General features: G+C 42.1%; 1 protein-coding gene across 1 annotated transcript in view; it reads right to left on the reverse strand.

Annotated features, from left to right (window-relative positions):
• The window catches only part of LARP1 (La ribonucleoprotein 1, translational regulator), a 3464554-nt gene that overhangs the window by 1202382 nt on the left and 2234625 nt on the right, over positions 1–27547 (reverse strand). The window lies entirely within an intron of this gene.

Consider the following 27547-nt stretch of genomic DNA (forward strand, 5'->3'; position numbering starts at 1 on the left):
AACCCGGGACGCCATCTGGTCCCATGGAAGCAGTGTTTTTTGCTTTGGAGAGGGTGGCCTTCACCTGAGCATCAGAGATGTTTGGGAGGCTGCACTCTGCCGGGATAGATACTTGCTCTTTTGGGGGGGAGGGGGTAGAGAAGTTTGCACTGAACCTGTCTGCCAAGATATTGGCGATGTCTGTGGGTTCAGTGTATTTTTTGTCGTTTAGAATCAACTCAGAACAAGTCTGGGAGTTGCATCCCAGGTTCCTAACAACTGAAAAAAGCCTTATGATTGTCTTCAGTGTCCTGTGCAATTTTTCTCTCGAAGCTGGCCTTGGAGGATTTTATGAGAGATCATAATTTTTTGCTAGTACTGATCAGAGATGCCTTCCCTTTTAGGGATTTTGCTCTATCATGTAGTAGCTTCCTCCTTCTGTTGTACAGTTTATTTATAGCTGGGGTCCACCAGACTGGACACCTGCCTTTGGATGATTGGGTCTTGGTTTTGTTTAGGATAGCATGATCCATGCATTCCTGGAGATGTCCGTAGAATGCGTTTATATAGGATTCTGCAGTTTGGGCCGTAGTTTCCACTGGCCCTGGGGCCTTGAAGGATTCCACTTCAGTTTTGAGAAGTGTGAAGTTCGCTTTTGAGAAGTTTTTCACTGTGGTTTTCTGGGCTGGGAGTGGGGTCGGGATGTGGACATCCAGTGAAATTAATTTATGGTCTGATCTTACCAATGAGGGATATACTTCTGGTATGGAGCACAGAGTCCCCATGTTGGTAATGATCAGGTCTAGTATGTTTTCCCCTCTTGTGGGAGTGGTGACTAGTTGTTCCATAGCATTTGAGTTTATAAATTCCAGGAACCTTTGGGCTAAGGTGCTGGGGCTTGAGTAATGCTCCCAGTCTATGTTCGGGTAGCTGAAGTCGCCCAATATAATGGTGTTCGGAGAGATCTTCATGTTCTCCAATGTTTTCAGGAAAGCCGAGTGGGATTCCTGACTTTGAGAGGGTGGTCTGTAGGATGCTATAAACTGAAAAGCAGTCTTGCCCACTGTCAGTTGCACATGGATGGTTTCCGATACTTCGTGCACTGCCACTAACCTGGCGGTATGGATATCCTTGATGAATATGGAAACTCCCCCTCCTTTTGTGGTTCGGTCCGGGTTTTGGTGCCGAAAAGCATGATATGAGGTATAACCTGGTAGTGCTGGGGTGCTCTCTGGAGCCTTGAACCAGGTTTCTGTCACTGCACAGATATCGATGTTCTCCATACTGAGGAGAGCTTCGAGTGCATGCATCTTGAGGTTAAGACTTCTGGCGTTTAGCAGCATTAAACTTAGTTTCTTGTTCCTTGTGCTGTCTATGGAGGTGGGTTTGACTTTTGAGCCTTGCCTAAAAAAGGCACTATGGGGGTGGCAAGAGCCTTTGCCAATATCCGAAAGCCCAGGGGTGACAGGTGCAAGCCGTCCCTAGCGAAGCAACGTGGCTTGTTGAGCATGTCATCCCAGGCAGACAGACACTGGATCCCGTTTGAATGACATCAAAATTTTAGCCAGTTGTTAAAATCGATCATTTTGTCTTTATACTGTGGCATCATTCTAGGTGAGGGTAAGATGCTGCTCAAGGTCAGGGTCATACCGGCCTGGGCTACATGATCAGAGAGCTCCTCTATGTCTCTCCATGTAGTCGAGGGAGGTACGTCTCAGGTCATTCACGCCAGCATGTACAATGATGGAGTCATATTTGTATTTGCTTTGGAGTGACCTGAGTGCTTGCGTTATGTGGCGGATCCTAGCGCCCGACAGGCAGCTCACTGTGACCTTCTCTTTATTCAGCCTGGTGAGCGGGACATCAGTGTGTCTGAAAATAGAGTCCCCTATTACAAGAGTATCAGGTGTGTTTATTCAGCCTTAAGGGCTGTGACTGCTTGGCACACTGACTTTGTGTGCTATGTGTTGTACGTGTTTTGTTTTGGGGTAGCGTTTGCTTGGATGTCTGCTTTGGAGGTCTCGGTTGCTTAGGTAGATTTTTATTTAGAGCCTCCGAGTATGTTTTTGTGTTTTTATGTGTTTGGTTCGCTGTTGTGGTGGGACTATGTGATACTGGAATTGTGTTGTGTGAGGTTACCTCCTCCTGACTGGTTACACCAGTTTTGAGATGAGAGAGCTTAGCCTCCAGTTTGGCTATATGGTTGCATCTCTCACATATATTTGAACCTGTTTGGAGGAGGAGAGGGTTGCCCGTGTACATGAGACAGTTGTAACATTGCCTCAAAATTCCCAGATTCACCAGCTGGACTGGAGAGGAAACCATTGACTGACCTTTGGACATGCTAGAGTAATATAGGGAACTGAATTAAAATGGACCAATAGGGGACAAGGTAATTGTAGAGAGTATAACAGTAAGTAGTGCTTATGGTTTATTAGTGCTAACTTGTAAGATTACTTATTTGGACCAGTGAGGGGCCTTAGAATGAGAATATGGTGTTTAATTTGAGAGAGAGCAGTTCTAAGGGAAAAAGTGAAGAGCAGACTTTGTGGAGCCAGGAATAGTGTAAACCCAATTAGGCGGAGCTGCCCGATGTCGCGCTATGCGCAAAAACACACAAAAGAGGGTTTTAAGAGAGGGAGATCGAGGAGTATGGAATTGACCCAAAATGGCCAATAAAACTACAATTTCAAGGCAGTAACCACTCCCACAGGGGCAGGCAGGCTGCTCAATGTTTATCACTGCCACTGATGAACACAGAGACTTCCCTTTAGCCCAAGCAAACAATGGCCTCCAAGAAACTTACAAACAGTTCAGAACAGCAAATCTGTAACTGAACTTTTTTAAATCTCAAATGTGGGGAAAAAAAGCAAGATTTTTTTTTTTTTTTTTTTAAGGAAAGCAGAGGTTCACAAGTATCAACAAGTTAGAACAGTGCATAATTCTGCTTCGGGCACCACGCAGCAAGAAAGACGGATGAAAATGGCGTCGGCTGCACGTTTTTTTACCCGATGACCTGACGTAGTGGAAGAAGGGACAGCAACTGACGCAGGACCCAAGACTTTGTTAATCAGGCCGACTGAGGGCAACCTGCCAGCAGATTACCCCAAATGTAATGACTCCAACAGTGAAACATGAACATCTGAGGGGATGGCAGATGAGAGAGAAATTCAACTTGCAACAGCTCACAGTATCTTTTCTGAGATTCAGTCATTTGGGAAGTATCCTATTTGAAATATTCTTTCATTTTAGTAATGGTCTCTCCAAAAGTGAAGTCTTCTGGAGGACAGTCCCCTTCTATGGATTCCTCATATGGGGAATAGTTTTCCAGATTTGAGATGAGTAAGTAACAGACTCAGCTGGTGATGATGAAAAAAAATCTTCTTCCGGAGAAGTTGGAGGGAGAATAGAGGCAGCTGAAGCAGGCCTAGGCTAAGCACTGGGATAGTGGAGGGTGACGACACTGCAGGCTTAAGGGTCATGAACGCCTGCATCAAGGACTGAGTAAATGATTGCCAGTCAGGAATTCCTTCCTAAGAGGAAGAAAGATGTTTGGCTTTTTCCGTTCTTTTCAAAGTGGTAGCTTTGGGAGAAGGTCTAGTTACAGGGGCGTGAGCCAACAGAAAGGATTCGGATTCCTGCATTCCGGGCGGGTGTCTGGTGGAGCCTGGTTCACCCTCAACTTCGGTAGAAACTGACATCTGAGTAACCTCCACAGATGTGCTGGTCGGTACTTCAGAAGCAGCTTCCTCAATGGGAGCTAACAAAGTAGATGGCTCTATTGGGTGTCCCTCAACCCCTAAATTGTCTGTTGGCGGGGCATCTGACGACAGAGAGGGGAGCGGTAGGCCATGAAAAGTTTGGCCTTCTTTCGTGGTAGCTCCACCTGTGCAGCTGACTTGGGATCCATCCTAAGCGCTAACTTTTTAAGTCTCTGGTTTTCCAGGAATAGAGTGTGGCAAGATGGCTTCTAATTGTTTTTGGGAGAAAGGATTGGCAAATGGCACAGGACGTAAGGTCATGCTCCCAGCCTAAACAGATTACAAAACAGTCATGGGTGCCCTTATGCGGAATTTGACGTCTGCATTTACCTTTCTTAGTGGACATCGGCTAAGAACAAAACAGCTAACCAAGCTTGAGCAATAATTAATTTTAAGAATTCCCCAACCAGGTACTTAGCTTTAGACATCTTGAAAGTAAACGAGCGATGCGATCAATCTGACGTTCGACTGCAGCAGAAAGGTTCTGAGGTCTGTGCATGCAGATGTCACATTTAAGGCTCCTGGTTTATGGCCCTGTGTGCGATGTCCCACGCAACAGCAACCAGGCTTAAGCTTTTGTATAGGACCCAAAGTTTGGGTCGCCTGAGGCAGAGAATCCCACAGTAAGAATACTGCAACATGGGAATAGAAGGACATCCCCTGAGCACCTTGTGATACTTGCTGAAACACTGCAAATAAAATATGGAGAGGCTGCAGGGGGTGTTGGAGCATTAGGAGAAAGTACAGTTGTGTACACTTACCATAAATGTAGATGTTGAGTGTATTCACTGTTGCAGTCATTACATTTGGGAAATCCTGCTGGCAGGGTGCCCTCAGTCGGCCTGAATTCCAAAGTCTTGGGTCCTGTGTCGGTTGCGGTCGCCTCTTCCCTGACGTCAGGTCATCAGGGGGTATAAAAGATGCAACCGACACCATTTTCTTCAGTTTTTCTTGCCCCAGATGTCAGGTGCCCCCAAAAGGGTAGGCTAGATTTTATATATATATATATATATATATATATATATATAAAACATACATGCACCAAAATAAACTTTTCCTTCATCTACAAGCAAATACACCACATAGGTTGTATAGATCAGAGAAGTAAAGATAAGTTCCAGCAGAAATAAGGGGGGTGGCGAGTGGGTAACCTGGACTGCAACAGTGAATACACTCGAACATCTACATTTATGGCAAGTGTACACAACTGTACTATGTTCTTTGTGTTTCACTGTTGCAGTCATTACATTTGGGTAGAGTCCCAAAGCTATGGTTGGGGGGCTGGAGCCAAACAAAATTAGGAGCGGCTATGAGGCCCTGCAGAACTGCAGTGGCAAAGCCCGCTTTGGATTTTGAGTACAGTGGCAGATTGTAATGCTTTGTAAAGGTGTGCACTGAACTCCAAGTAGCAGCCTCTAAAATGTCTTTGGTTTGTATTCCCCTGAGAAAGGCTACAGAAGTGGCTGCAGCTCTGGTTGAATGTGGCCTAATGCCCTTCGGCACTGGTTTGCCATGCTGAGAGTAGCATAAGCGAATGCAGTGACCTATCCACTTTGAAATACTCTGCTTGGAGATTGCCTTTCCTTGTGATCCTGCAGCATATGCCACTAGTAATTGTTCTTTCTGAAAACTTTAGTTTTGTCCAAATAGAATCCAAGTTGTCTGTGTATGTCCAAAGAATGCAGAATTTTCTCCCCGTTGTTCTGTGGATTTGGATAAAAAGTTGGCAAATTAATAGTTTGGTTAAGGGCCACACTGGACACCACCTTAGGCATGACTGTAGGGTTTGTCCTCAGAGAGACCCTGTCTGGATGAAAAATGATAAAGGGTTCCACAGCCATGAGAGCCTGTAGCTCTGACACTTGTCTTGCAGAAGTTATTGCTAGGAGCAGAGCTGTTTTCCACGATAAAAACTTTATATCTGCAGTAGCAGCTGGCTCAAAAGGAGGTAGGGTGAGTTTTTCCAAGACATAATTGAGGTCCCATGCAGGCACTGGCGATCTCCTTGCAGGTAGCAAATGTTTGGCTCCTCTGAGGTACTGCCTTAAAGGATGAGAAAAGTGTGGTGGGCTCTGTATTGTAATGAGCCTAAATGGCAGAGGCATGAATTTTAATAGATGAAAAAGATATGCCTTTATCCAGCATCTCAGTTAAGTATTTCCAAATCTGAGGAATATTTGGTACAGCTCTGTCAGTTCCTTGAGCTTGGTTCCAGGCAAAAAATTTCTTCCATTTTCCAGTATAGGATTTTCTAGTACTAGGCCTTCTGGCTTCCAAAATGACATCCATCACAGCTTTACTGAGAGGTGTGCTTTGTATGGCTACATTATCCGCCATGCTGCCAGGTTTAGAGTCCTGAGTTGGCTGTGCAGAATCTGATTGTTTTGTTGGGACAGTAGGTGAGGTATTTCAGGTAAGGTCCAGGCTGGGCACCGAGCCAAGTTCCTTAAGATCGGATACCAGTACTGGCGGGGCCAGTCTGGGGCAATCAATCATTTTTGGTTTCTCCTGTCTCACCTTTAGGAGAAGCTTGGGGAGGAGAGGCAGTGGCGGAAAGGCATATACTGATAGGTTTTTCCAGTTTAAAGATAAGGCGTCCACTTTCCATGCTTGTCTGTGACAAGTCCTTGTGCAGAATCTTTTTAGTTGAAAGTTGTGAGGGGAGGCAAACAGATCTATGTCCGGGCGTCCCCAATTCTTTAGCATGCTGAAGACTTGTGGATCCAGGTGCCACTCGTGGGGATCCATAAGGTTTCTGCTTAGTTCGTCTGCCAGAATATTGTCCTTTCCTGGCAGGAATTGTGCCTGCAGATGAACTAGGTAAGTCAATGCTGTGTCCCATAAAGCCATAGCTAGTCAAAGGGGGTAAGAATGCATGCCCCCCTGCTTGTTTATGTACCACATGACCGTGGTATTGTCTGTCTATCAGTAGTTGTCCCGGATGAATTAGGTCTTTGAAGGCTGTCAGGGCATTTTGAATAGCTAGCATCTCTTTTTGATTGATAAGCAGACGCATTTGATTTGTGGACCAGGTGCCCTGAATGCCTCTTCCTGCCATGCGAGCCCCAAGGCATAATCTGATGCATCCACTGTTAGATTCTGCCTGGCTGGGGGTAGTGAGAATGGCTGTCCCTTGTTTTGGTGACAAACCTTTGCCCACCATAGAAACTCAGTTGCAGGCAGGGAATGACAGTAATCATTGTTTCCAGGCTATGGAAATGTTGTGTCCAGACACTTTTTAGGTACCATTGAAGTTTCCTCATATGCAGTCTTGCATATGGAATTAGTAGGATGCAGGATGCCATGAAGCCCAAAGCCTGCAGAATTTTTCTTGCAGATAACTGGGCCTTTGTTGCCATTTCCTTGAAATAGGTAGTCAGTTGTCTTTGTTTGTCTGGCGTGAGATAAGCCATCTGGGCAGTTGTATTTAAGCTTGCACCCAGGAATATTATCTCGAGAGGGTACTAGTTTTGATTTCTTTTCATTGACTGTGTACCCTAGGCATGTTAAAAGTCTTTTCACAAACGCCAGATGCTGTAGTAGAATGTCCTTGTTCTCTGCTTGAATGAGGCAGTCGTCCAAGTAAGGATATATTTGTATTCCGCTTTGTCTGCAGAAAGCAATTACTGGTGCCAGGCACTTTGTGAAGACCCTGGCCGCAGTTGATAAAGCCAAAGGGCAGTGCAGAGAATTGGTAATGCTTTGAACCAGCCTTCAGTCTGAGGTATCTTCTGCATGATTGTCTGATTGGGACATGCAGGTATGCCTCTTTTAGGTCTAAAGTGACGAGCCAAGCCTTTCTGCCCAGCATGGGCAGAAGCTGCTGTAAGGTCAACATCTTGAATTTTGGTATATCCAGGAAAGTGTTTAGAACAGATAGGTCCAGTATCGGTCTCCATGCTTTGTCCTTTCCGTGTACCAAGAACAGTTGAGTAAAATCCTTGTCCCTGCTTTTGCTGTGGAACTTGTTGAATAGCCCCCCCATGTCCATGAGAGACAAGACTTGTTTTTGAGCCTCTGCCCATTGATTTTTTGGCAGGTCTGGCCAACCGTTACTCCTTGGCAGGGTATGGAAGTGAAACCTGTAGCCTTGTGACACTGTCTAGAACCCATTTGTCTTGGGTTATAATGTGCCAATTTTGAGAAAAAAATGCTATTTTTCCCCCTAAGGGTGCTGCCAGTAGGTAAGTGCTTGGTGCAGGCAGGGGGAAGTCATTGGGACTGTTTCCTGTATGGCTGTGATTTGTCTTCTCCACTTTTGGAGGTAGAAACACCCCATTGTTTAGACCTGTACGAACCTTGCGGCTGGGATCTGCCTCTAGGGCATCTGGATCTGCCCCTTTGAGGTCTGTCTGACACTGGAAAGAACCAATTCTTAGTAGGCCAGTGTCTGCTAAACCTAGGTGGCTGTACTTGTAAGAAATCTTTGACCGTTTGCATAGATTTAGCTTTGTCCTCCACTTTCTTTAACACCTCTTCTGCCTTAACACCAAACAAGGTATCATGCTGTAATGGTGCACCTAATAATTTAGCTTTGACATGATCAGGCAGATTTTGTTCCTTTAACCAAGCATGCCTCCTAATTACAGAACCAGTAACAGCGGCCCTGCAGGAGGCCTCCAGAGAATCAAAACCACACTGCAAAGTATGCTTTCCAACTTGTTCAGCTGCATGCAATAAATCCTGCATTTCTTTAACTGCACATTCAGAATTTACCAACATTTTCTGTTTAAGCAGTGTCATGACATATTGTTGATATTTTAGCATATGAAACTGGCAGTTTAAGGTCCTTATAGCAAAGGTAGCAGATGTGTAAATTTTTTTCCCCCATCTATCCAGTGCCCTAGAATCTCTATCAGAGGGGGTAGGGTTTTATGCAGTGGAAGCCTTAACCCCTTTGGGACCCTGAGAAATAGTTTCTGGGTCTGCAGCAGGGTTTTTGAAAAGGAATTTATGAGAGTCAGGAACCCTGTAGTATCTGTCAGGCTTAACAGGAGCTGGAGGTAAGGAGTCAGGGGTCATACTAGACTCTGGAAACACATCGAAAATGTCTAACACAGGTGGAATAGCTAGAGGCCAGTGTTGAGGTAGTAGAAGGAAATCCTTGAGCCTCCTCTTAGATTCTGAAAAATCTTGGCTCTCCCAGTGGAAATGCTCCCTCATGGTATGCAAGGTTTCTCCAAAGGAAAAGTCCTCAGGAGGAGAAGCTGAAGGAATAGATTCCTCACCATCTAAATCCTCATAGGGGGGAAGAGAATATTGCTGATCAGAAGAGGAATCAGAGGAAATGGAAACCTGATCTGAAGATTCATAGTCTGTCTCTTGCCTAGGCCTCTTATCAGGAGGGGGATGGGAACCCCTGATCAAGGTAATTAAGTCTTCGGCCATTTTGAGCATCTGTTTTTTGGGCATGGAGAGTGTCCATGTGGCTGGAGAACTTGTTTCTTTGCTTTTAAACGTGCTTTAGTCTTTGCCTTTGAAGCTGAAGTCGGTTTAATGTGTAATTGTTTAGGTCTGAATACACCCTCAGAAGCCGATGCCTGCTCAGCAGCTCCGGACCCATCTGAGGAAATAGTCTCCGAGGTTCCAATACCTTGAGTTTCCAGCGGCCTCACCGACTCCATGTGGGAGTCGGTAGCGGCCTGCGACTCTAAAGTAGCGGGCGTCAGGGGCTGCGAAAGTGCCTCAGTGAAAACCGGCGACTGGCTTTGGAGAAGCTTTATCGTCTGTTTTGGACCTCGGTTGCCTGTCTTTTTCTTTCTCTCTGCGCTTTTTGTGAACTCCGGTAGTCAAATGGCTATCCAACAATATTGTACAATTAAATCTGCATCCAAAATAGCTTAGTGCAAAATCGTACCGACGGTTAATAGTGCGTTGGTTAAATCTAGCACAAAACCGACAACTTGAAACGTCGTGGTTAGGGCCTAGGCAAGGAATACAGTAAGAATGAAAGTCCTTATGAGGTATTTGCTTCCCACAAGAAATACAATTATTAACTTTTTCTGACATCGGTCTGGAGCAAGAAAAAAAGTTTCCCCCAACGGGGTACTTAGCTTTTAATGAAGACTTCGGATCTGGAACTCGAACACGAAAAATCTCAGGAGTCGGCCGACCGGCAGTTGCGAACTTGCTTCTGCTTTGGGCACCGCGCGGCAATAAACACTGAAGAAAATGTCGTCGGCTGCATCTTTTATACCCCTGACGACCTGACGTCAGGGAAGAGACGACCGCAACCGACGCAGGACCCAAGACTTTGGAATTCAGGCCGACTGAGGGCACCCTGCCAGCAGGATTACCCAAATGTAATGACTGCAACAGTGAAACACGAATAACATCTAAGGGAATTTTTTTTTTTTAAATCGTAAGAGTCATAAAGGTGCAAAAATAATAGTGTAAAATCTTACCATAACCATAGATATCTCTCTCTTCCATGTTGCAGTATTCTTACGGTGGGATCCTCTGCTTTAGGTGACCTGAACGTCCGGCACCAAAGCAAAAGCTTAAGCATGGTTGCTGCGAGGTGCATGGGAAGTCACACACAGAGCCATAAACAAGGGTCCTTAAATGTGATGTCGGCATGCACAAACCTCAGAGATGACTGCCCAGTCGGACAACAGTCTAAGAGATACCAAAGGGATGCCATCTAGACAGGGTAAATGTAATGAAGGGGGTTAGGTGGGTGGGAAGGAATACTGCAAAATGGAAGAGAAGAATATCTATGGTTATGGTAAGATTTTACACGACTACTCTATGTCCTTCTCATGTTGCAGTATTCTTACTGTGGGAGTGTGCCACAGCTCAAGAAGAGGGAAAGGTGGTGTAAGAAGTTGCAGATTCTAGGAATCCATGCAGGATTGCCTTTGCAAATCCTGCCCTGGAGAACTGGTCCAATTTGTAACATTTGGTGAAGGTATGCACAGAAGACTATGTGGCTGCCTCGAGAATGGTAGTTGTGTCCAAGCCTTTGAGGAAGGCCACAGAATACATCACAGAACTTGTAGTGTGTGCCTTGACCCTATAAGTTAAGTGTTTGCCATGGTAGGAGTCGCAGAAGGAGACAGTTTTCCTTATCCAGGATGAAACACTTTGTTTGGATACTGCCCTGCCCAAGCAGGGCTCTGGGGTGGAAGGACACAGACGATTGAACTTTGTGATAGCTTAGTTTTGTCCAAATAGAACCTTGTCTGTCAACATCAAGGGAGTGGAGTACTCTCTCACTGTCATTCTGTGGAGAAAGTGGGTAAGTGAATACACTGATTGAGGGACAGTTCATTGACTACTTGGGGCATAAAGGAGGGATTGGTGCAAAGGGTCACCCTATCTCTGTGGAAGACTGTGTAGGGTGGGGATGCCACTAGTTCTTGTAATTCTGAAACCCTTCTGGGTGAAGTAAGGGTTACTAGTGGGACAGTCTTACATGTGCACATCTGTAAAGAAGCAGAGCTAGTTGATTCAAAGGGTGCAACTGTGAGTTTTTCTAACGCGTAGTTTAGGCCCCAAGGTGGTGGAACAAGTTTCTTTGGTGGCCTAATATGTAGAAAGTATAGTTGTGTACACTTACCATAAATGTAGATGTTGACTGCATTCACTACTGCAGTCCTAACAAAGGGTTATCTGGCTCCCGGTAGCCCTCAGTCATCCAGAATACCAAAGGTAAGTAAAAATGACATTGGTTGTAAAGGATGTCAGCGCGTCCTGTACAAAAGGAGGCAGCCAACGCCACTTCCGCAGTCTTTCTTGCCATAATGATCAGAAGCCCCCAGAACAAAGGTTAAGCCAAATGTCAATTTGGCAAATAAAATCCAATTCAGCCAGTACCTCAGGAAAAAAGAATAGGAGAGGACCAAAAGGGGGAAGGAGGGAGGGAAAAGTACAGTTTTGTACCTACCATAAATGTAGATGTTCGAGTGTATACACTGCTGCAGTCATTACACTTGGGTTATCCTGCCGTCAGGTGGTTCCCCAGTTGGCCTGAGTTCCAAAGTCTTGGTCCGGCGTCGGTTGCTGTCGCCTCCTCCCTGACGTCAGTGCGACAGGGGTATATAAGATGCAGCAGACACCATTTTCTTCAGTTTTTCTTGCCCCAGATGTAAGGTGCCTATAGGTAGGCAATTCCAATTGCTAATAAAACATGCATAAGAAAAGCAAAAAACGACTTACAGCTACCAGCAAATACTCCCCAGAGGTAGTAAGGGTAGAAGACATAGGTACGTACCAGCCAGTAAGAGGGGAAGGAGGGAGGGTAACCTGGACTGCAGCAGTGTATACACTCGAACATCTACATTTATGGTTGGTACAAAACTGTACTATGTTCATCGTGTTACACTGCTGCAGTCATTACACTTGGGTAGAATCCCAAAGCTGAGGTAGGGTGGCTGGTTCTCTAAGGCATTAGGGGTGGCTATAAGGCCCTGCAGCACTGCAGTGGCGAAGCCAGCTCTGGATTTAGAGTACAGAGGCAGATGGTAATGCTTGATGAAGGTATGTACATAACTCCAAGTTGCTGCTTCCAAAATATCCTTGGTAGGTACTCCCCTGAGGTAGGCAGTTGAAGTGGCTGTTGCCCTGGTGGAGTGAGATCTAATGCTGCTAGGTACAGGTTTTCCATGGTATGTGTAGCAGAAACGTATACAATGTCCTATCCATTTTGAGATTGTTTGTTTTGAAATGGCTTTTCCCTGTGCTCCTGCAGCATACGCTACCAATAATTGTTCAGATTCTCTGAAAGCTTTGGTTTTGTCCAAGTAGAAGCGTAACTGCCTGTGAATGTCCAAAGAGTGCAGTAGTCTCCCCCCTTTATTCTGTGGTTTAGGATAAAAAGTTGGCAGGTGAAGAGTTTGGTTTAGAGCCGCACTGGATACCACCTTTGGCATAAACTTAGGGTTAGTTCTTAAAGACACCATGTCCTGGTGGAAAATGAGGAAAGGCTTCCACTGCATTAGTGCCTGTAATTCTGAAACACTTCGTGCTGATGTTATTGCCAGGAGCAGAGCAGTTTTCCAAGAGATATATTTTAATTCTGTTGTGTTAGCTGGCTCAGAAGGAGGTAAAGTTAGTTTTTCCAAAATAAAGTTGAGGTCCCAGGTTGGAGTAGGTGCTCTACGGGGCAGTCTTATGTTTTTAGCCCCTCTGAGGTACTGTTTTAACAGAGGATTAGAGAAAATTGGTGGATCCGTGTTGTAATGAGCAGAGATGGCAGAGGCGTGGATCTTGATGGATGAGATGGAGAGGCCTTTGTCCAGCATCTCAGCTAAGTATTGCAGTATCTGAGGAATGTTTGGGACAAGAGGGTCAAGGCTGTGAGCTTGGTTCCAGGCACAGAATCTCTTCCATTTATCCGAATAGGCTTTACTGGTACTAGGCCTTCTGGCCTCCAGAATGACATCCATAACAGCCTTGGAGAGAGGCATTGCTTGCTTGACTAAGGAATCTTCCATGCAGCTAGGTTTAAGGTCTTTAGCTGGCTATGTAGTATTTGATTGTTGTGCTGAGTCAGCAGATGTGGGATTTGAGGCAAAATCCAGGGTAGTTCTTGTGCTAAGCTCCTTAAGATTGGGTACCAGTGCTGACGTGGCCAGTCTGGTGCAATCAGGATCATCTTTGGCTCTTCCTGCCTGGCTTTTATGAGTACCTTTGGCAGGAGAGGTAGTGGTGGGAAAGCATATACTTGTAGGTTCTCCCAGCTGAATGAGAGGGCATCCACTTTCCATGCTTGTGGATGGTAACTCCTTGTGCAGAATTTTTGTAGCTGGCAGTTTATTGGGAATGCAAACAGATGTCCGGGCTCCACCATTTCTGTGTTATCATTCTGAATATTTGTGGATTCAATTCCCATTCGTGTGGATCCATGATGTTTCTGCTTAAGTCGTCTGCTAGTGTGTTTTTCTCTCCTGGCAGGAATTGTGCTTGCAGATGAACTTGAAGGTTTATAGCTGTGTTCCACAAGGTCATAGCTTGTCTGCAGAGGGGGTAGGAGTGAGTGCCCCCTTTCTTGTTTATGTACCACATAACTGTGGTGATGTCTGTCTTTAGCAGTAGTTGTCCTGGATGCAGCAGGTCCTTGAAAGCTATAAGGGCATTTTGTACAGCTAGCATCTCTTTTTGTTTGATGTGAAGATGCCTTTGTTCTGCGGGCCATGTGCCCTGAATACATTTGCCTGCCATGTGTGCTCCCCAAGCATAATCCAATGCATCTATTGTCAGTGTTTGCCTGGCTGTGGGTTGTGTAAAAGGCTGTCCCTTGTTGAGGTGACAAGCTTGAGCCCACCACTGAAACTCCTGTTGAAGGCAAGGGATTAGTGGTACAACTGTTTCCAAACTTTGACAGTGTTGAGACCATACATTCTTTAGGTACCATTATAGTTTCCTCATATGCAGTCTGGCATATAGAATTAGTAGTATGCAGGATGCCATGTAACCCAAGGCCTGCAGAATTTTTCTTGCAGGGATTTGGGTCTTTGTTGCCATCAATTGAAAGTATTGAATCAGTTGTCCTTGCTTGTCTGGCGTGAGATAAGCCATCTGGGCCGTTGTGTTCCCGCTGGCACCCAGGAATATAATCTCTTGTGAGGGCACTAGTTCTGATTTCTTTTCGTTTACTGTGGACACCAGGCAACTTAACTTTTTTACAAATGCCAGATGCTTTAGAAGAATGTCCTTGCTCTCTGCTTGAATCAGGCAGTCGTCCAGGTACGGATAAATCTGAATTCCCTTCTGTCTGCAAAATGCAATTACTGGTGCCAGGCACTTTGTGAAGACCCTGGGCACAGTAGATAAGCCAAAGGGCAGTGCAGAGAATTGGTAGTGCATTGAACCAGCTATGAATCTGAGGAATCTTCTGCAGTTTTGTCTGATAGGGACATGCAGGTATGCCTCCTTGAGGTCCAAAGTCACAAGCCAAGCTTTCTTACCCAGCATGGGAAGAAGCTGCTGTAGTGTCAACATTTTGAATTTCGGAACATCCAGGTTAAGTGTTTAGAGATGAAAGATCCAGAATGGGCCTCCAGGCTTTGTCCTTTCTGGGTACCAGAAAGAGTCTTGAGTAAAATCCTTGTCCTTGCTCCTGTGATGGTACCCTGTTGAATAGCTCTCATATCCATGAGTGCTGTAATTTGTTTTCGAGCCTCTGCCCATTGATTTGGTGGCAGATTTGGCATTCCTTTCAACCTTGGCAGAGTGTGAAAGTGAAACCTGTAACCTTGAAATACAATGTTGAGAACCCATTTGTCTTTGGTGATCAATTGCCAAATGTGGTAGGAGAGTGCCAGTTTTCCTCCCAAGGGGGCTCCCAAGAGGGATTTGTTTGGCAGCTGTAGTGGGAAGTCACTGGAGCTGCTTTTTATATGATTGGGGCCTGTCTTCCCCTTCTTTCTGGCCTGATGCAACCCATTGTCGAGGCCTGTAATGACCTTGTGTTTGACCTCTACCTCTTGGACGTCTGTATCTTCCCCTCTGAGGTCTGTCTGCAATTGGAAAGGACCAATTCTTAGTTGGCCAGTTTCTGCTAAATCTAGGAGGCTGAACCTGTAAGAAATCCTTCACCGTTTGCATAGATTTTGCCTTATCCTCCATTTTCTTTAATACCTCTTCTGCCTTAACTCCAAATAACACATCCTGCTGCAAAGGTGCATCCAATAATTTTGCTTTAACATGATCTGGTAATGTATGTTCTTTTAACCAAGCATGTCTTCTAATGACAGAGCCTGTAACTGCTGCTCTGCAGGAGGCCTCTAGAGAATCAAAACCACATTGCAAAATATGCTTTCCCACTTGTTCAGCTGCATGCAATAAATCCTGCATTTCTTTAAAATTAGGAGGATCTGATTCTGGAAGCATTTTTTGTTTTAACTGAGACAGTAAAAATTGTTGCTATTTTAGCATGTGAAACTAGGATCTCATTGCTAAAGTTGCAGACGAATATACTTTCTTTCCCCATCTGCGTAATGCTCTGGAATCTCTGTCAGAGGGAACTGGATTCTTGGCTGATGAGGCCTTAACTCCTTTGGGACCCTGAGAAATAGATTCAGGGTCAGCTACAGGGCTTTTATACAGAAATTTGTGAGAGTCAGGGACTCTGTAGTATTTATCAGGTTTAACAGGGGCTGGAGGTAAGGAGTCAGGATTTAATCAAAGTGTAACCCAATAACAAGAGAAAAAGTTACAAGAGTCACCAGTCACAGGCAGCAATAATACATCCTTCCTTGTTCTAATTATGCTGTAGCAATCAGCACCGCACGACAGGCAACTTCCAAAAGATTTCTTTAATATAAACTTATAACATACAAAAACGGATCAAGCTCTTTCATCCACATAACGTGGACTTCATCAGAATCAATTAACTAGTACATTACACAGTATTTAAACATAATTTGGCATCAACATAGCTTTAATTCATAGCATAGAATTAATAAATGATTGAAATAAATAATACATATTGCTTCTAATAAAATAACACAATATACATTGAAAATCACCTTGCAGTACTAACTAAATATTACAAGTGTATTTCAAAATGTATATGGTAAATTATATATTTGTATACATTGTCATTTTCTACTAATACTTCCTATAGTCATTTCAATGACAGTGACAATGTTAATATTTAACACTTCATAGATCACTGAATTTGTTTATAATACTCTTCTAATTCATAATTTGTAATTCACACTTTAGAATGTGCCTAGGGACAGGGATGAATCACTTCTCAAGAAAAACTTCATGCTTAAACATATATTTTTTTGAATCTGATTGAAGTTATAAAAATAAATAATTTTATACTATTTAAAAATACTAGTAATAAATGATATATTTAAAAACTACATATTAAAATATTCATACATATGTAATATTAAAAGAATGTGTGTATATACTAATAATACTGAATAAATACTTTAATAATTCATTAATAGAAATGGTTTTACCGAGATGCCATCATTTAGTCCTGGGGGAGTTGTGGCGTCTGTCAAGACCTGCCATTTAGCTTCCTTTGCTGCTGTGTACCTGAATTACCTCCCCTCATATTATTACTATCTCAATAATGGCAAATCTAAATTGGTGTCTATTATCAAGGGATGAAATGTGCCTATATAGTGCATTTGTTTTATCTTTCTTCTTAATATCATATAAATGTTCATAAATTCTCTTCTTGAACTTGCGTTCAGTTTTTCCTATGTAATACCCTGGACATAATACACACTTGGCTAAATATACTACATTCTGTGTGTTGCAATTACCTCTCACAAATTTTACTCTTGTTGTATTAACATTTCCTAATTTTATGTGGTCCACTTCCATTATACAGTGGCAGGATTTGCCATTATTGAGATAGTTAGTAATAATATGAGGGGAGGTAATTCAGGGACACAGTTAGCAGCAAAGGAAGCTAAATGGCAGATCTTGACAGACGCCACAACTCCCCCAGGACTAAATGATGGCATCTCGGTAAAACCATTTCTATTAATGAATTATTAAAGTATTTATTCAGTATTATTAGTATACACACACATTCTTTTAATATTACATATGTATGAATATTTTAATATGTAGTTTTTAAATATATCATTTATTACTAGTATTTTTAAATAGTATAAAATTATTTTTTTTATAACTTCAATCAGATTCAAAAAAATATATGTTTAAGCATGAAGTTTTTCGAGAAGTGATTCATCCCTGTCCCTAGGCACATTCTAAAGTGTGAATTACAAATTATGAATTAGAAGAGTATTATAAACAAATTGAGTGATCTATTGAAGTGTTAAATATTAACATTGTCACTGTCATCGAAATGACTATAGGAAGTATTGGTAGAAAATGACAATGTATACAAATATATAATTTACCATATACATTTTGAAATACCCTTGTAATATTTAGTTAGTACTGCAAGGTGATTTTCAATGTATATTGTGTTATTTTATTAGAAGCAATATGTATTATTTTATTGTGAAAACAATTTATTTCAATCATTTATTAATTCTATGCTATGAATTAAAGCTATGTTGATGCCTTTAAGAATGTAGCACGAAATGGCGCCAAATTATGTTTAAATACTGTGTAATGTACTAGTTAATTGATTCTGATGAAGTCCACGTTATGTGGATGAAAGCGCTTGATCCGTTTTTGTATGTTATAAGTTTATATTAAAGAAATCTTACATTTAAGAATGTAGCACAAAATGGCGCCAAATTATGTTTAAATACTGTGTAATGTACTAGTTAATTGATTCTGATGAAGTCCACGTTATGTGGATGAAAGCGCTTGATCCGTTTTTGTATGTTATAAGTTTATATTAAAGAAATCTTTTGGAAGTTGCCTGTCGTGCAGTGCTGATTGCTACAGCATAATTAGAACAAGGAAGGACGTATTATTGATGCCTGTGACTGGTGACTCTTGTAACTTTTTCTCTTGTTATTGGGTTACACTTTGATTATTTCAGTATGGATATACAGGAAGATCCTAACACAGGGAAGCATACGCCCAGAGGAACAGATGAGCTGGAACAACTGCGATCGGAAGTCTCGTCACTTAAAGGGGAGGTCTCACGTATTTTGGAGATACTAACGCAAAGTAAGGAGAAATGTATTGAAGCTGTGCCTCGGTTTTGTAGCAGAATGCCTTCTGAGTCTAGCGACCTGGTTTTTGACATACCCAATGGTCAAAATCAAGTTAATAACATTGTTCTACGTAACCATGGCTTGGATTTAACCAACAAGGTACCAGAAAACAGTCGTTTAACGGAAAAAGACTTCACATTTGATTTTTCTATCTACAATGTGGAGGAGGAATCCAAACATACGGGTACTAAACCCAAAAGGGCTATGACTGGAAAAACTTATACATCAGTAGTAAATGGAACTCAGAGCAAATCAGGTTCTGTGCAAACAAGCTCTAGTCCTCGTACTAAAAGCAATGTCAATATGTTTAATATGGGGAATAACGAAATGAACTTTTTGGATAATTTTATTACTTTCGATGTATGTTTTGATCAAAATGTACAAAAGGAAGTTAAATCAGCTGCTAAGCACATTGATGGTAGTAATGGTACTGTGTTGTGAGATGATTTACTTAATGGGCAAATACCTTAATATAATTAGGGGCATCAAGGTTGATAATGCCTATCTTAATCAATGTTTAACTATGCATATTGTGCCTAAAGGCCTCAGATTTTTTAAAATTCCTATGGGAATTGAGTTGGATGATCAAAATTGTAATGATTTTGAAAAACTGTTTGACCAATTTGGTTTTGAATTCATGAAATTGCTTTTAAAGAAGAATGATGAAAAACTGTGTGTATATATTGAAAAAGTGGAAAAGTTAAATAAATCCATATGTAATGATTTATTGTTTGAACAGTGGAAAAATCTGTATCAAAAGCAATTTGGAGAGGTGAATAGAAAAGCTGAAAGTATGATACAAAGGAAACACAATAAATTAGCCAGGGACATTAAAGATTACAAAAATAAGACAGCATATCAATGGAGAAAGGGATATGGAAATAACTATAGAATTAACAATAAGGAGAATTATTATGATTCACATGGCAATGATGTAAATTTTCAAGAGGGAAGGAATCAACCAAGGAAAATGAATGGTGTGAGAAAATGGGAATGGAGGGAACATTCGGCAAATCAAAAGTGGGGCCGAGAAGAGTATTACAACCCCCCGCAGGGACAATGGAGGGGGAAGTATTAAAAATTGAACTGTTGCAGTATGAACATAGTAGTGACAACAATGAGAAAAAAGAACTAAGTAAAGACAGTAGTATTTTAGATTCTGATAAAATTATTCATCAAAAAAATGATTTTTATGTATACAATTATACTGATAAAATAACTACTAATGATTATTTCACATTATTTTCAAAAGGGATGAAATATGTACCAAATAACCAGTTTAGAGTGGTGGACAGTATTATAGAAATTAAAAAATACTTAAGGAAACTTAATCTAGCATTGCATTTTAGGAACGAACCTAATAAGAATGATGCAAATGAAAAAATTAAGAAAAGCACATATATTCCTCCAAGTAATCCATATATAGGGTTATATGAAAAGTTAGTAACCAGAGACATATATATGTTAAAAAATAATGTTCATAAGGGAATTTATAGGAAAACAAACAATGAAAATTAGTTAAATTTACTCAATGATATTACAGAGGACAGGTCAATTAGAATAATGAAGCCAGACAAGGGGGGTGGGGTAGTTCTCTATAATCAAGATGCCTATACTAACAAAATATTTAATATTTTAGTAACCTCTGGAAACTATACATCCATTTCATTAAATGAAATTAATATTGGATATAGGCGAATAGACCTATTTCTGGAGGACATGTTATTAGATGGTAGAATTACTATGGATGTATATAAGTATATGAAAGTTGAGCATCCATACATGGCAACTATTGTAGGAATGCCAAAAATTTATAAAGATTACCACGACCCTCCCTTCAGACCTATCATACCAGGAAGTTATTCTAAGACATTCCCTATGGGGGTAATGATTGATGTTTGGCTAAAACATGTTTATGAAAAAATTCCACATATGATCAAAGATTCATGGGTCTTCATAGGGAATCTTACTCCTGACTTATGGAAAGAGGGACTATTATTTATCACTAATGACGTAGTTGACCTATACTCATGTATACCAAAGGAACAAGGATTGGAATATTTTTATAACAGCATACGCAATTACTCACAGCTTGACTGGGAAAGAACCTTGGTAGTTATGGAACTTATGAGTATCATCTTGGATTACAACTACATATACTTTGAAGGGGAATATTATAGGCAGACGAGTGGAGTAGCCATGGGCACTGCATGTGCACCTACATATGCGAATTTAGTTATGTTAGATTGGGAGAGACGGTATATATTCAGGAGTCAGTACTCGCAATATATTCGATATTATACTAGATTTCTGGACGACATATTTATATTATGGGATGGACATGAAGTGATTATAGAAGAATTTATTAACTACCTTAATAACACTAGTCAGTTTTTGAAATTTACACACAGTGTTAGTAAAGAAGGGTTGGCATATTTAGACACATTTATATCCAATAATAATGATGGTTTTGAATCAAGGATATATAGGAAGAATAATTTTTCTAATAAATTACTTGGAATACACCAGTAACCATCCATATAAGACGAAAAAAAGCATATTCAAAGGCCAGTGTATACGAGCTGCTCGTATGAGCTCTAAACATGACACAATGTTGGATGAAATAGAATTTATAAGTAGCCTATTTATTAATAGAGGGTATCCTATCCACCTAATTAATGAAGTAAAGGCACTTGTTATTAACGAATGGGGTAAGAAGCATTTTCCAGTTTTAGGTAAACCCCTTAGGTCTTAGTTAAGGATGATAAATGTGATTATAGAAAAGCATGTATATTAGAGTACACATCTCAAACAACTAGCATAAAGAACATTATGAAAAAATATTGGAATATCCTTTCACTGGATTCAGAAGTCAGGAAAATAGTGAGCGAAGCACCTATTTTTGTGTTAAAAATGGGAATGAACCTTAAACCTATTTTAGAAAGGTCAGAACAGATGCACAACCCCCCTTCAAAGTATAGTGGGACACACAGGTGTGGTAATTGTAAATACTGCCACTGTATAATGGAAGTGGACCACATAAAATTAGGAAATATTAATAAAACAAGAGTAAAATTTGTGAGAGGTAATTGCAACACACAGAATGTAGTATATTTAGCCAAGTGTGTATCATGTCCAGGGTATTACATAGGAAAAACTGAACGCAAGTTCAAGAAGAGAATTTATGAACATTTATATGATATTAAGAAGAAAGATAAAACAAATGCAATATATAGGCACATTTCATCCCTTGATAATAGACACCAATTTAGATTTGCCATTATTGAGATAGTTAGTAATAATATGAGGGGAGGTAATTCAGGGACACAGTTAGCAGCAAAAGAAGCTAAATGGCAGATCTTGACAGACGCCACAACTCCCCCAGGACTAAATGATGGCATCTCGGTAAAACCATTTCTATTAATGAATTATTAAAGTATTTATTCAGTATTATTAGTATACACACACATTCTTTTAATATTACATATGTATGAATATTTTAATATGTAGCTTTTAAATATATCATTTATTTATTACTAGTATTTTTAAATAGTATAAAATTAATTATTTATTTTTATAACTTCAGATTCAAAAAAATATATGTTTAAGCATGAAGTTTTTCTTGAGAAGTGATTCATCCCTGTCCCTAGGCACATTCTAAAGTGTGAATTACAAATTATGAATTAGAAGAGTATTATAAACAAATTGAGTGATCTATTGAAGTGTTAAATATTAACATTGTCACTGTCATCGAAATGACTATAGGAAGTATTGGTAGAAAATGACAATGTATACAAATATATAATTTACCATATACATTTTGAAATACACTTGAAATATTTAGTTAGTACTGCAAGGTGATTTTCAATGTATATTGTTATTTTATTAGACGCAATATGTATTATTTTATTGTGAAAACAATTTATTTCAATCATTTATTAATTCTATGCTATGAATTAAAGCTATGTTGATGCCTTTAAGAATGTAGCACGAAATGGCACCAAATTATGTTTAAATACTGTGTAATGTACTAGTTAACTGATTCTGATGAAGTCCACGTTATGTGGATGAAAGCGCTTGATCCGTTTTTGTATGTTATAAGTTTATATTAAAGAAATCTTTTGGAAGTTGCCTGTCGTGCGGTGCTGATTGCTACAGCATAATTAGAACAAGGGAGGACGTATTATTGCTGCCTGTGACTGGTGACTCTTGTAACTTTTTCTCTTGTTAGTCAGGATTTAAGCTGGATTCAGTATACACATCATCCACAATATCTAACACTGGCGGAATAGCAAGGGGTCTATGTTGAGGTAATAAAAGGAAGTCTCTGAGCATTTTCTTGGACTCTGAGTAATCCTGACCTTCCCAGTGGAAATGCTCCCTCATGGTATATGTAGGGTTTCCCTAAAGGAGTAGTCCTCAGGTGGTGAGGCTGATGGAATTGATTCCTCAGCATCAGAATCCTCATAAGGGTGTAAAGAGTATCCAAGGTCTGAGGATGAATCAGAAGAGATGGACCCCTGGTCGGATGAGTCATAGTCTGCATCCTGTCTAGGCCTTTTATCTGGAGAGGGATGTGACCCCCTGATCAGAGTGATTAGGTCTTCGGACATTTTGAGCATTTGTTTCTTAGGCATGGAGGCCTGCCCTGGAGAATGTTGTATTTGTTTCTTTGATTTTAAAGGGGGCTTAGACTTAGCTGAGGGTTGAATGCTTAACTGAGTAGGTCTGAAGACACCCTCTGAAGGTATGGGTTTGCTCAGCTACTCCGGATCCCTCTGAAAGGTTAGTCTCGGTAGGATGAATAACTTGTGCTTCCGAAGGCCCAGCCATCTCCACGTGGGAGTCAGAGGCGGCCTGTGGTTCTACAGAAGCGGTCGTCAGGGGCTGCGAAGGCGCCTCGCTGAAAACCGGCGACTGGCCTAGAAGAGGCTTCGCCGTCAGTTTTGGGCCTCGGATGCCTATCCTTGTCTTTGCACTTTTTGTGTATTCCAGTCGTCAGAAGTTCCGACAGCATGGTATAATTGAATTTTCTACCAAAATAATGTCGGGCAAAATCAAACCGACGTTTAGTAGTGCGCATGTTAAACCTAGCACAAAACCGACAACCACTGACGTTGTGGTCTGGGCCTAGGCATGGGATACAATAGGAATGGAAATCCTTATGAGGTATTTGCTTCCCACAAGAAATACAGTTATTAATTTTTACTGACATCGGTCTGAGGCAAGAAAAAGTTTCCCCAACGGGGTACTTAGTTTTGTAGAAGATTTCGGTTCTGGATTCGGAATGAAAATCTCAGGAGACGCGAACTGCTTTTGCTTCTGGCACCGCACGGCAAGAAAGACTGAAGAAAATGGCGTCTGCTGCATCTTGTGTACCCCTGTCGCACTGACGTTAGGGAGGAGGCGACAACAACAGACGCCGGACCAAGACTTTGGAACTCAGGACGACTGGGGAACCGCCTGACGGCAGGATAACCCAAGTGTAATGACTGCAGCAGTGTAACACGAAGATCCAGGACTGCAACAGTGAATACACTCGATCTACATTTATGGTAAGTGTACACAACTGTACTATGTTCATCGTGTTTCACTGTTGCAGTTCTAACAAATGGGTTGATTAACAAAGCCCAGAGTGAAGGGAGGAGGAACCAACAGAATCAAGGGTTGAAGATAATGCCATGCAACATAGCAGTGGCAAACCCTGCCCTGGCTCTGGAAAACAGAGCAAATTATAATGTTTTGTGAAAGTGTGAACAGAAGACCAAGGGCAGCCTCCAAAATATCTTTAGTAGGGACACCCCTTAAAAAGGCTGCAGAAGTGGAAGCTGCTCTAGTGGAGTGGGTCCGAACCCCTTGAGGAAGAACCTTGCCATGAAAATAACAGCAAAAGTTGATGCAATGTGCAATCCACTTGGAAATGGTTTACTTAGAAATAGCCTTGCCCTGAGCTCCAGGGGCAAAACTGACCAATAACTGAGCTGATTTCTGAAAGTCTTTAGTCCTGTCCAGGTAAAACCTGGGCTGTCTGTGCACATCAAGAGAATGTAGGATCCCTTTCACCTTTATTTCGAGGATTAGGAAAGAAGGTAGGAAAGTGTATAGACTGATTAAAAGAAGCTAGAAACCACCTTAGGCATAAAAGAGGTGTTGGTTCTCAAAAAGACCCTGTCTGGATGTAAAATAATAAAAAGCTCCACAGCCATCAAAGCCTGCAACTTCGAAACCCTCCTTGCTGAAGTTATAGCCAAGAGGAAAGCAGTCTTCCAAGAAAGAAACTTTAAATCTGCAGAGGCAGCTGGCTCAAAAGGAGGAAGAGTGAGCTTCTCTAGAACAAAATTAAGATCCCATGCTGGAGTAGGTGCCCTTCTAGGAGGTTTTAAGTTACAAGCACCTCTGAGAAACATTTTCAACAAGGGATGAGAGAAAATAGGTTGTTCAAAAGAACAATGAGCAGAAATGGCTGAAGCATTGAGCTTGATAGAAGAAAAGGAAAGACCACCCTGAAGCAATTCAGCCAGGTATTCCAAGATCAGAGGAAGGGTAGGCTGAGAAGAGGAATCCCCTCTAGCCTGCATTCAATGAGAAAACCTTTCCCATTTGCCAGTATAGGACTTCCTAGTGCTAGGCCTCCTGGCCTCCCTCAGCACATCAACCACCTGCTGGGAAAGGGAAGAAGATAAGGAAGGAGTCAAACTATGAGCCATGCTGCCAAGTGAAGGAATTGAAGATGAGGATGCAGAAAAATTCCCCCTTCCTGAACCAAAAGATCTGGCTTCAGAGGAAGATGCCAAGGAGGGAATTGGGAGAGACTGGGAAGCAGCGGATACCAATGCGGTCTGGGCCAGTCTGGAGCTATGACACTAGTTCTTGGTCATTCGTCCCTGATCTTCGACAACACTCTGGGTAAAAGAGGAAGAGGAGGAAAGGCATAAACTGATAGCAATGTCCAAGGGAAGGACAGAGCATCCACTCTCCAAACCATGCTGTGATGCTGTCTGGTGCAAAAGAGAGGCAAAAGGTGATTGTCTGAGGAGGAGAAAAGATCCACCTGAGGTGTGCCCCAACATTGAATGATGCTGTAGAAAACAGTCCTGTATAGCTGCCAATCGTGAGGATCCAAGGTTCGCCTGCTCAACTGGTCTGCCAAAACACTGAAACTTCCTGGCAGGAACTGAGCTAGGAGATGCAGATCCAGGGATGCTGCCATGGACCAAAGATTCATGCTTTGTCTGCACATGGGCTAAGAGTGAGTTCCTCCCTGCTTGTTGATGTACCACATGACTGTGGTACCGTCTGTTCTGACAAGTATGGAGAAAGAAGGTGTTTTAAGGCTAGTAAGACTTGAACTGCAATCAACTCTTTTAGATTTATGTGCAGGTGCATCTGCTGGGTATTCCACCTTCCCTGTATGCATCTGCCATCCAGGTATGCTTCCCAGGCATAATCTGATGCATCTGTAGTCAGAACTTGAGTGGCAGGAGGTGTCCGAAAGGGCATCCCCTTGTTTTGTAGACAGGCTGCTGCCCTCCATAGAAACTCCATCTGCAGAGATGGAAGCAGAGGGATCATCATATCCAGGTCCTGTGTGTATTGACACCAAATGTTCTTGAAGTACCACTGCAATTTTCTCATATGCAGTCTTACATATGGAATCATGAGAATACAAGATGCCATGAATCCCAGAGCTTGCAGGTATTTCCTTGCAGGGAGCTGGGACAGGCTTGCCAAGTCCTTGAAGTAAACTGAAAGAGTTGTCTGCTTCTCCTGGGTGAGATATATCTGGGCGGCTGTGTTCAGACACGCTCCCAGGAATGTTATCTCCTTGGATGGCACCATTTTTTGAATTTTCCTCATTGGAAGTGTAAAATACAGTTGTGTACACTTAACATAAATGTAGATGTTAGAGTGTATTCACTGTTGCAGTCATGACATTGGGTTATCTGCCTGCAGGTAAGACCTCAGCCGGCCTGAATACAAGAGTCTTTGGATTTCTGCGTCAGATGCTGTTGCTTCTTCCCTGACGTCAGGTCGTCAGGGGGTATAAAACATGCAGCCGACGCCATTACATCAGTTTTTCTTGCCCCAGATGTCAGGTGCCCCCACAATAGGAAGCAAATGTATATGGTACACCCCTGTCAAAAAGCAAAGACACAAGAAAAAAAATACCAAACAAGAAGAAAAGGCAAAGCCAGTCAGGGGGGTGGAGGGAGGGTAACCAGGACTGCAACAGTGAATATACTCAAACATCTACATTTATGGTAAGTGTACACAACTGTACTATGTTCTTCGTGTTTCACTGCTGCAGACATCACATTTGGGTTGCTTTCCAAAGCTAAGGAAGGGAGGATGAAGTTAAAGAGCATTAGGGCCAGCTATTAAGCCCTGCAAGACTGCAGTGGCAAATCCAGCTCTGGATTTAGGAAAGATAGGCATTTGGCAATGCTTGGTGAAGGTATGTACAGAGCTCCAGGTAGCAGCTTCTAGGATGTCCCTGGTCGGGACTCCTCTGGGTAATACCACAGAGGTAGATGCAGCCCTGGTGGAATGTGATCTTATCCCCTGTGGGGCAGGTTTTCCATGGTGCTTGTAGCAGAAATGAATGCAATGGGCTATCCATTTGGAAATGGTTTGCCTTGAAATGGCCTTCCCCTCTGCCCCTGCAGCGAAGCCAACTAGCAGCTGTTCAGATTTTCTGAGAGGCTTAGTCCTGTCCAAATAGAATCAAAGTTGTCTGTGCACATCCAGAGAGTGCAGTATTCATTCCCCTTTGTTTTGTGGATGGGAAAAAAAAAGGCGAATGAATGGACTGATTTAGGGCCACACTAGACACCACCTTGGGCATAAAGGAAGGATTAGTCCTGAGGGAAACCGTGTCCGCATGGAAGATAATGAAGGGTTCCACTGCCATGAGGGCTTGTAAACTAGACACGCTTCTTGCTGAAGTGATGGCTAGAAGGAAGGCGGTTTTCCAAGAAAGGAATTTCAACTCTGCTGTAGCAGCTGGCTCAAAGGGGGGAAGAGTGAGTTAAGGTCCCAGGCTAGAATGGGAGCTCTCCTGGGGGGGGGGTCCTTAAATTTTTGGCCCCTCTAAGGAATTGTTTTAGCAAGGGGTGAGAGAAGAGGGGTGGGCTCAGTATTTTAATGTGCTGAAATGGCAGAGGCATGAATTTTAATTGATGAGAGGGATAGGCC

The sequence above is a fragment of the Protopterus annectens genome, chromosome 4.part0 (genome assembly GCF_019279795.1).
Source record: "Protopterus annectens isolate FY-2018-M chromosome 4.part0, PAN1.0, whole genome shotgun sequence".
In the NCBI taxonomy this organism is placed as follows: domain Eukaryota; kingdom Metazoa; phylum Chordata; order Ceratodontiformes; family Protopteridae; genus Protopterus; species Protopterus annectens.